The sequence below is a fragment of the Triticum aestivum genome, chromosome 2D, assembly GCF_018294505.1.
Source record: "Triticum aestivum cultivar Chinese Spring chromosome 2D, IWGSC CS RefSeq v2.1, whole genome shotgun sequence".
Lineage (NCBI taxonomy): Eukaryota > Viridiplantae > Streptophyta > Magnoliopsida > Poales > Poaceae > Triticum > Triticum aestivum.
Genome location: NC_057799.1, coordinates 51,058,551 through 51,068,142, shown reverse-complemented (window position 1 = coordinate 51,068,142; position 9,592 = coordinate 51,058,551). Strand labels below are relative to the sequence as shown.

The 9,592-nt window shown below is 48.7% G+C and overlaps 1 long non-coding RNA gene across 1 annotated transcript; it reads left to right on the top strand.

Annotated features, from left to right (window-relative positions):
* Positions 1 to 6,264: 6,264 nt before the first annotated feature.
* Positions 6,265 to 8,381, top strand: LOC123048654 (uncharacterized). Its single transcript, XR_006423348.1, has 3 exons — positions 6,265 to 7,906; positions 7,997 to 8,116; positions 8,211 to 8,381. It is a non-coding gene; the product is annotated as an uncharacterized lncRNA (long non-coding RNA).
* The last annotated feature ends 1,211 nt before the right edge of the window (positions 8,382 to 9,592 follow it).

The window sequence follows — 9,592 nt, the reverse complement described above, 5'->3', positions numbered from 1 at the left end:
AAAAATTCCTACGCACACGCAAGATCATGGTGATGCATAGCAATGAGAGGGGAGAGTGTTGTCCACGTACCCTCGTAGACCGAAAGCGGAAGCGTTAACACAACGCGGTTGATGTAGTCGTACGTCTTCACGATCCGACCGATCGAGTACCGAACGCACGGCACCTCCGAGTTCAGCACACGTTCAGCTCGATGACGTCCCTCGAACTCCGATCCAGCCGAGTGTTGAGGGAGAGTTCGTCAGCACGACGGCGTGGTGACGATGATGATGTTCTACCAACGCAGGGCTTCGCCTAAGCACCGCTACGATATTATCGAGGTGTAATATGGTGGAGGGGGGCACCGCACAGGGCTAAGAGATCAATAGATCAATTGTTGTGTCTATGGGGTGCCCCCTGCCCCCGTATATAAAGGAGCAAAGGGGGAGAGGTGCGGCCAGCCTTGGGGCGCGCCATGAGGAGTCCTACTCCCACCGGGAGTAGGACTCCCCCCCTTTTCCTAGTTGGATTAGGACTTGGGAGAGGGGAAAGAGGAGAGGGAGAAGAAGGAAGGGGGGCGCCGCCCCCTTCTCCTTGTCCTATTCGGACTAGGGGGGAGGGGCGCGCGGCCCAGCCCTTGCCGCCTCTCCTCTCTTCCACCTAGGCCCACTAAGGCCCATTATGTTGCCGGGGGGTTCCGGTAACCTCTCGGTACTCCGGTAAAATCCCGATTTCACCCGGAACACTTCCGATATCCAAACATAGGCTTCCAATATATCAATCTTTATGTCTCGACCATTTCGAGACTCCCTGTCATGTCCGTGATCACATCCGGGACTCCGAACAACCTTTGGTACATCAAAACATATAAACTCATAATATAACTGTCATCGAAACGTTAAGCGTGCGGACCCTACGGGTTCGAGAACTATGTAGACATGACCGAGACACGTCTCCGGTCAATAACCAATAGCGGAACCTGGATGCTCATATTGGCTCCCACATATTCTACGAAGATCTTTATCGGTCAGACCGCATGACAACATACGTTGTTCCCTTTGTCATCGGTATGTTACTTGCCCGAGATTCGATCGTCGGTATCTTAATACCTAGTTCAATCTCGTTACCGGCAAGTCTCTTTACTCGTTCCGTAATACATCATCTCGCAACAAACTCATTAGTTGCAATGCTTGCAAGGCTTAAGTGATGTGCATTACCGAGAGGGCCCAGAGATACCTCTCCGACAATCGGAGTGACAAATCCTAATCTCAAAATACGCCAACCCAACAAGTACCTTCAGAGACACCTGTAGAGCACCTTTATAATCACCCAGTTACGTTGTGACGTTTGGTAGCACACAAAGTGTTCCTCCGGTAAACGGGAGTTGCATAATCTCATAGTCATAGGAAGATGTATAAGTCATGAAGAAAGCAATAGCACCATACTAAACGATCGAGTGCTAAGCTAACGAAATGGGTCAAGTCAATCACATCATTCTCCTAGTGATGTGATCCCGTTAATCAAATGACAACTCATGTCAATGCCTAGGAAACATAACCATCTTTGATCAACGAGCTAGTCAAGTAGAGGCATAGTAGTGACACTTTGTTTGTCTATGTATTCACACAAGTATTATGTTTCCGGTTAATACAATTCTAGCATGAATAATAAACATTTATCATGATATAAGGAAATAAATAATAACTTTATTATTGCCTCTAGGGCATATTTCCTTCAGAGAGGAGGAAATAAAACGGAAATATGTCCGGGCCCAACCTTTGGTCGAGCCCGAGGAGGTCAAGAACCTCCCAACGAGAATGTATGAATTGCATGATTGGTACATGAAAATTACCAAGATTTCCAATCGAGAGTCCCTCATGGTGCAAGTCGAGGAAGATCATTACTGCCATAAGAAAGCTCTGGCCATTGAGTATTCAGAACTATTTCAGTTATTCAATCAAGATGCACTCGACAAATCTATCGTCAATTGCTATTATCTGTAAGTGATTTCTTTCTGTAATTTAAGTCTCAAGCTAGCACTAGTGCTCATTGATTGATCATTAATTACCTGTAAATATATATCCTCACTATATATTCTTTTCTGTGGTATTATGCAGGATGAAGATGTATGAAATAAAAAAAGCTGGACGTTATGGCATTGGGTTCATTGACCCAAATACTGTTAATGAATACATATGAAAATTGGAATGGTGTAGACAAGATGTAGAGAAATGCATAGTAGAGTTCTTGAAGCGCCTCAATAGCAATGAAGATATACTACTTCCTTACAACTTCGAGTGAGTCACACTGTCTTGTACTACAAATTCTGTTTTTGCTTACTAGCTAGATGTTAATAAGTGTATAGGGTTTAGGGTTATAGTTGATTAGTGTTATGCACATGCCCGCTTAATTTATACATGCAAATGTATGCGCATGCAGCTTCCACTGGATCTTGTTAGACATTAAAGTTGACGAAGGAAAAGTTGAAGTACTGGACTCACTACTTAAAAAAATAGTGACTACGGCATCGTGAAGGGGATAGTCGACAGGTTATTTCAATCATTATTAACTATATCTCAGCCTATTTAGTTCGTTATTTCCTGATATGAACTATTTTTAATAACCCCTTTATTAATTTTTTTGCCGGCGGGCAGGGCTTGGGCAAAGTACATCAAGGTGACTCCAGAAAAATGGCGACAAAAGCTATGTTGGTATCGACCCAAGGTAAGTAATTAAGTAGTACTAGCTAGCTAGCTACCATCTCTTTAATTCTTGTTTCAATACCATTAATTAAGTAACATGCTTGATTAATTATTATCTGATTAAATTCTATTGTCGTAAAGGCCCTGAAGCAGGCGCCGGGGACTGAAGTGTGTGCATACTACGTTTGCGAGAACATTCGCATGATGGCGTCCGAAAGGAGCAGATCTGATAGACAGGACTGGGTACGTTTGCCAGAACACTGTTCACAAATCTTACATGATTGTCGATATCTAGTCACACAACTAATACACATGCATATTGATCTCCTTCTTAACAGTTCAAAGAGGTGCGGGACAAGCTCCTATCAGAGGAGCGCATACGAGCACTTCAAGAGGAAATAGCGGGATTTTTGCTCGACCAGGTCATAGATCCCAAAGGAGAATACTATTACCCGCTACCGCCCCCATGAACCACTTGTCATCGTGCTCCGAAGGCACCAAGGCAACATGTAGGAGAAATTGTATATATATATACATATGTATGTGTGAATAATTAATGATGGTTGTGAGACATTCCATTATATATATATATGATCGGTTCTACGAGAAAATCTATTTATATATATGCATAACGTGTACAATATGTAGTATCGTAAAATACCAGCAAACAAAAAAGAATTAAATAGAAAACACAAAATTAATGGAAAAATAAAAATTAAAACCAAACCCTCCCCCCCCCCCCAAACATTTAGTACCGGTTGGTGCTACCAACCAGTACTAATGGTCTACCAGCACCTGGGCCTGGCTCGTGCCACGTGGTGGCACTTTAGCGCCGGTTCGTGCCGAACCGGTAGTAAAGGGGGGGGCCTTTAGTCTCCACTCCATAGTGCCGGTTGCAGAACCGGCACTAAAGGCCCTTACGAAACGGTGATAAAGGCATGTTCTGCACTAGTGAGAGTTCTTGGAAGAGAACAAGCCAATATAAGCACAAACAGCTAGCATCATAAAGATGAACAATAAGGGCATCTCCAATGCTAACCTCCAACCCGCATCCGTCCGCGGAGCTTCCGGATCGGTGTATGAACACTGATGCGGGAGCCGGCCATCTAACCACCATATTCTTCAAATGTCCGTTTTTATTAACTAGAAAATATAGGAGCACACAACCTTCCGCCAAATCCTCGTGTTAAATTAGTAACCTCCCGCCAACTCTAACATGTGATTACGGAAAAGCTATACTAATTAGCATCCTTCGCGACTATACTAATTAGCAGCAATGCTATACTAATTAGCATCCTTCCACCATCATGTGTCTTGCGTGTTCATGTGCCTTGCGTGTTAGTGGCTTCCTCCAAATAGGGAAAAAAGACGTGTTCATGTGCCTTGCGTGTTAGTGGCTTCCTCCAAATAAGGAAAAAAGAATAGCAATGGTCCGGACGAAGAGAGGATATATGATGGCTTTTGCTACGTTTGGTGGACCCACAAAGCATCCCTTTGTTTGGTTCCAACTTACGGAAAACGGACATCCGGACACGTAAACTATGTCTGGACAAATCGGTCGAACGGATGCAGGCAATTTGAGGGTCCGCTTTGGAACTTCTCTAAAAACACATACTAAACAGTTATAACAGTTTTACCAACATGAAACTAAGATGCACATCAAACATATGAATACAGCTAACCTCTTCCCTTTAAAAAGGTTCAGAGATACCTCTATTGTTGTTGTTATTGTGTCGGCATCTTTCAATCACTAACAACAGAATCGGTTCTGTCATTTTTTTCTCTGCATCGTTGATGCTCAACCACAAGAGTTACTGGAAAAGAAGAACCTACTTGAAAAACAGACAACCAGGAAGAAGAAGAAGAATAGAATGAATGGCTATCCCAAAAAGGCTAACGTTTCTGTACAAAACAATTTTCATGGATTGTTTACCAAAATATTACTAAATATAATATAATTGATAGAATATAGAATGGTACAACTCTTTATGGACTAAGAAATTCCACTGGTTGGCGACTAGTATAAGAAAGTTTTGCGTAACTTTAGACTGACTTAATCATACGTGGCGCTTAGTAGAGGAGTAAGTATGGATTCAGTGCTTGGGATGGCAGTCTGAATCGGAATCGCAGCAGGGGAAACGACGATGGCGAGACGGCACCGAACGAGGAGGCGGTCGTCATGCATGGCCGAGAACGAACTCAACGGCTCCAGCTCGTATTTAATTAAGTGTTGATGGTTGGCATGGTAGAACGTGTGCGTCATCTTGTCGGACTGGAAATTCACCATCCCCTCAAGCTCAAAGCTGAACTCCGCCGTTGTGGGCCTTTCGTCCGCCTTACTTGAACGTCCGAGGAACAGGGAGGCAAATCCGCAGGTGTCGTTGGGGCAGACTTTGAGGTACCATGTGCACCCCCCTATGGTGAAACGTGGGGAGCGGGCGCATTCTCCGTCGCGGAGCGTGGCCTTAAGCTTGGAGAAGTTGCTGATGATGAGCGTGTGGGACCCAGACATGGTGTCCAACGCCGCGAGCTCCTTGGATTCGGACAAGTTTTGCTTTGCTGCCTGCTTCATAGTTATGGTGGACCTGACGGTGAAGCTGCCGTTGCTGACACACGAGGACGCCTCCAGCTCCCTCCTTGACACGCCGAACATAAAGATGTCCGCGTTGCTCGTCCACCAGGGCATGAAGTTCCCATCTTGGAAGACGGTGTGCTCGCCGGTCTCGTCAAGGATTTCTATTTCTATGGAGATTTCTGTGTGGAGGCCCGAGTCTATGAGACTGCCGCGGTAGAGTTCGTCGATTTCGATCGAGACAATGAATCTGTCCGCTAGGCCCAGCTCGTCGAGACCATCCCAGTCCGGGTACACCTTGACGTTCCAGGGGAGACCACGGAAGACGATGGTGTCGAAAGTCTGTGGGCGAAGCAGCATGGAGTAGCCGTGGATCCGAGTCGTCGTCACGACGGGCGGCGTCGAGCGGCTGGCGGTGGCGCCCATTGACGGGAAAGTCCAAGCCTCTCCGCGCGAGCTCAGACCTGCCCTAGCTATGCCCCCGCACTTGGCCTGGCCGGTGTATATATATGTAGCCCGTAGTCCGGAGTCCGCGCTTCTTACTTGTCCTGTTGAGTCGATCGATCTTGAAGCCCTAAAAAGCGGCCTGTGTCGTTTAACGTAATGTTTTACTTAAATTCTACGTGCTGACTCAGAACCGGCAACACGAGTCGGACGTGGCTTGCTGACGAGGAGATGGCGGCTTTCCCGGGAGAAAACGTGGGTCGTGGGCTTCTTTTTGTGCGATCTTCTCCCTCGTATCAAACCCTGGCGCCGCCGGCCGCAGGCCGTACCTGAATTGATCTCCATGCTCTCTGACTTTTATCAGGATCGTAGGTGAACGTTAGGCTAGATTGATCTTTTCCTTGTAATTTTTGTCTCTGCAGCCATCGATCCTACAACCCCAGCGGCCGATTCACAACCGTTCCCTTGACAGAACCCACAATGGTCGCCCCCGCGGGCGACCGACAGGGGCAACCCTAGCCGCCGGTAAACACCCCTGCCCCCCCCCCCCCCCCCCCCCCCCTGTCGCCGTCAGCAAGCGCCACGGGGCAAAGCTTGGTGGCGTCGGGTGATGGTGGGCAACTCTTCCTCCTCGATTCGGCGCTAGGCCGGCACGGGTAGGCTTGCCTGGACGGGGACGACGTGCTTTCACGGGTCCGGCAGCGCGGTGGCAGGAGCAGATGGAGGCGGCATCCACGGTTCGGCGGGTGGCGGCGTCAGGCGCGAGAGCTGGCTGTGCGGCGGCTGCAGGTGTTGGGCCTCGAGTGGATGCGGGCCCCATCGGGTGGCCGGATCTGGCGACCTAGCGGGTGGCGCCCTGGTGGCCGGCGAGGTGCTACAGGGGAGGGAGGCCAGGACGGCGCCCCCGTGCCGTGTCTGGTGCGGTTTCAGGTGGGGGCCAGTGTGGTGCTTTGGGCGGGCGGCGGCCCGGCGTGGCTGCTGTGCTGGACGGGGAGCGTGATGGTGGGGCTGGGCGCATGCGCAGACGGTGCGGTGCGTGTTGCTCCGGCCGCTTCTTCCCTTGACTGTGGGCGTGTGGAGGTGGGTCCGGCAGCTGCTTGGCGGAGCTCGACAGGGGCTGGAGGTGGTGGCTAGGTGCAGGTGGAGGACATGACTGGCCTTTGGCGGCGTCCCGGGCGGCCGGAGTTGCCGGCTGCCTATGGCATCCCGGTCCAGATCTGAACGGTCAGATCGGATGGGGCAGTCTTCACCCTCCCGGTGGTGTTGTCCCGTAGTTGGCCAGCGACACCATCGGCCCATGACCATCTCCAGCGATGTCGAGTGGGGACCCGAGGTTGTTGGGGTGGCGTCCACACGTTATGGCGTCAGTGTAGGGGTGGCGGCGGGGTTCCTGGTTTGTGGTAGTAAGAGTACCACTGATATGGCAGCATTCAAGTGTGCTTGGCGGCAGCCGTCGGTAGTCTTTGCGTTGTATCCCTCCTAGTCCACCAGGACCGGCTGAGGATGCTGCTGTGGGTGCTCCCTACTGTGTGGGCGCCGACCCAGACCCGATGACTGATGCCGGGCTAGGGGTGAAGGACGGCGTATTTCACTTCTACTACCATGGTTGGGTGGTCGTGATGTGGATGGTCGGTGGTGCCTTGCGACACCAATGCCGGGGCGGCGGTCCTGGATGGCCGGCTTCACGGTTGGCTTCCCGGCAGGCTCCATGGTGGCGGTGGTGGCTACACCTCTTGGTCGTGTGGGCGGCTAGAGGGGTAGTGGCGGGCGACCCTGGCCTGTTCTGATAGTGCCCAGATCTGGTGTGATGAGCTGACCTTAGTTGCGGTGGTAACCGGGATCCCTCTAGTGGTGGCGGCGAGTATTCGAGTGAAAACTTTACATTTCTGGCGCCGGCGCCGGCGGCGCCCATGGGGGTCGCATGCTTCTTGAAGACGTCGTCGTGGATCTTGCCCCGGTGCCAGGGCTCTGGGTGGGTGAAAACTCTAGTCCATATGGACTCGGCAGCGGCATCGCATCGCGTCAAGTGCCCTTGGTCGAACCTCGTCTAGGTGTTAGGCTTGTTCTGGTTTCTTGTTTATCTTCTGATCTTCATTGTAAGAGGGGCTCCCCACCATATTGTATTGTTCGGCCGTGTACTCTGTTATGATGTTGCTTTATATATAAAGCGGAGCGAAAGCCTGTTTCGAGATTTTGGAATCTCAAATGCATGTAATTTATCAGGATCTCAAACCCTTGTAATTTTGTCTCTACAGCTGTCATACCTGAATTGAATTTATCACGATCTCTTGTAATTTTCAGATTAAAAATTGCTACACCTCTTCCGTAATCCATGGGAATGGAGCTGAAAATTAGTGACAGTAGATTGATTTCAGTGCTCATACCATGATTTAATCCATGGGAAGGGAGCATTAATCAGAAGTATCTTCTATTCCCTACACATCTGCACTCCGTTGATTAATCACATTGCACACAATGGAAGGTGAAAAGTGAAGTTGTTGCCTTTTCTGTCCAGGGATTAACTCACCATGGTGACAAATTGCTTTGTTCGTGACTTCTAAAACAAGGTCACAAGGGTGTGTAGTAAGTAACATAGAAGTAAGGGGAATGTTTGCTGTTTGGAGAAAGCTCGTCTCCGGCCTCCTTTAGGGTCTTACTTCTACAGAGACTAGAATTATTCTTCTAGGTGTAGTAAGTATTTACTTTCATATATATTCATTCAAATTGTTATCATAGCTTTACCAAATTTAATTCCAGCAAGATACTTAGATATTCGCATTTTCCAGGAATGGACGACCAAGGTACTAGTGTTCAAAGATCAAGCAGTGACATGCGGATCGACTTTGAACGAAGGGGATGGCTTGTACAAAACTATGGTGAAATTCAGTCAGATTGAGCAGTTGAGGACCCTGAGCTTGGTATGATGTTTGGTAGTGAGAAGGCTGTTTTGGAATACTACACAAATTATGCCAAAGAGAAAGGTTTTGGTGTGACAAGGAGAAGTTCAAACACTGATGATAATGGTGAACTGAAATACCTTACACTCCCTGTGCTCGGCAAGGTAAAAATCAGTCAGAACAAGGAACCCTTTGAAGCCAAATCCACTAACTGGGTTAGATTGCAAAGCTAAAATCAATGTTACTCGTCGTCTTGATGGCAAGTTTCAGCTTTCGACTGTTATTTTGGACCATACTCATAAATTAAGCCCACAAAAATTGCGGTTGTTCAGATGCAACAAGAAAAATAGACATGCATTTTTTTTTTTGAGATTAGAGTAGGAGACCTACTCAAAACGGAGCAGTACATTCAGAGAGCATAAGATGTCGAAGGCTGCTCGGCACGTTCGCAATCAAAACTTGCTCTCCCGAGCTCCTGGTCAGCGCGGCCAGTCCATGAGCCAAAGTATTCCTGCTCCTCTTCACGCACTGAACACTGCAGGCAGAGAAAGCGGCCATAGAGTTCTTGATGTCCATTATTAGACCGTAGTTAGGGGAACAAGTGGGCCTCGTTGCCAGTAGTTCGTTCGCAATCAGTTGATTATCCGTCTCAATGATCACACGGCCATTAAACATTTCTGCCATGGATTGCAATCCTGTCAGAATGGCTCGAGCTTCCGCCTCCTCAACGCTTTGGCACAGTGGCAATTTCTTGCAGACTGATTTGAGGACCGAGCCTTGGTAGTCTCGCCGACTGCGCCAGCCGCGCTTTCTCCTGTCTCTGCTAGATATGTTGCGTCCGTGTTGATCTTAACTGTACCTCGTACTGGCGGGATCCACTTTTCTTCAGAGCGTTCAACTGCATGCACAAGATGTGCAGTATTCAGAGTTCCGTTCCGGCCGAAGTTTTCTGCAGTCTTTCCACTCGTCCACTCAGCTGATGCCTCTGCCATTCTTAATT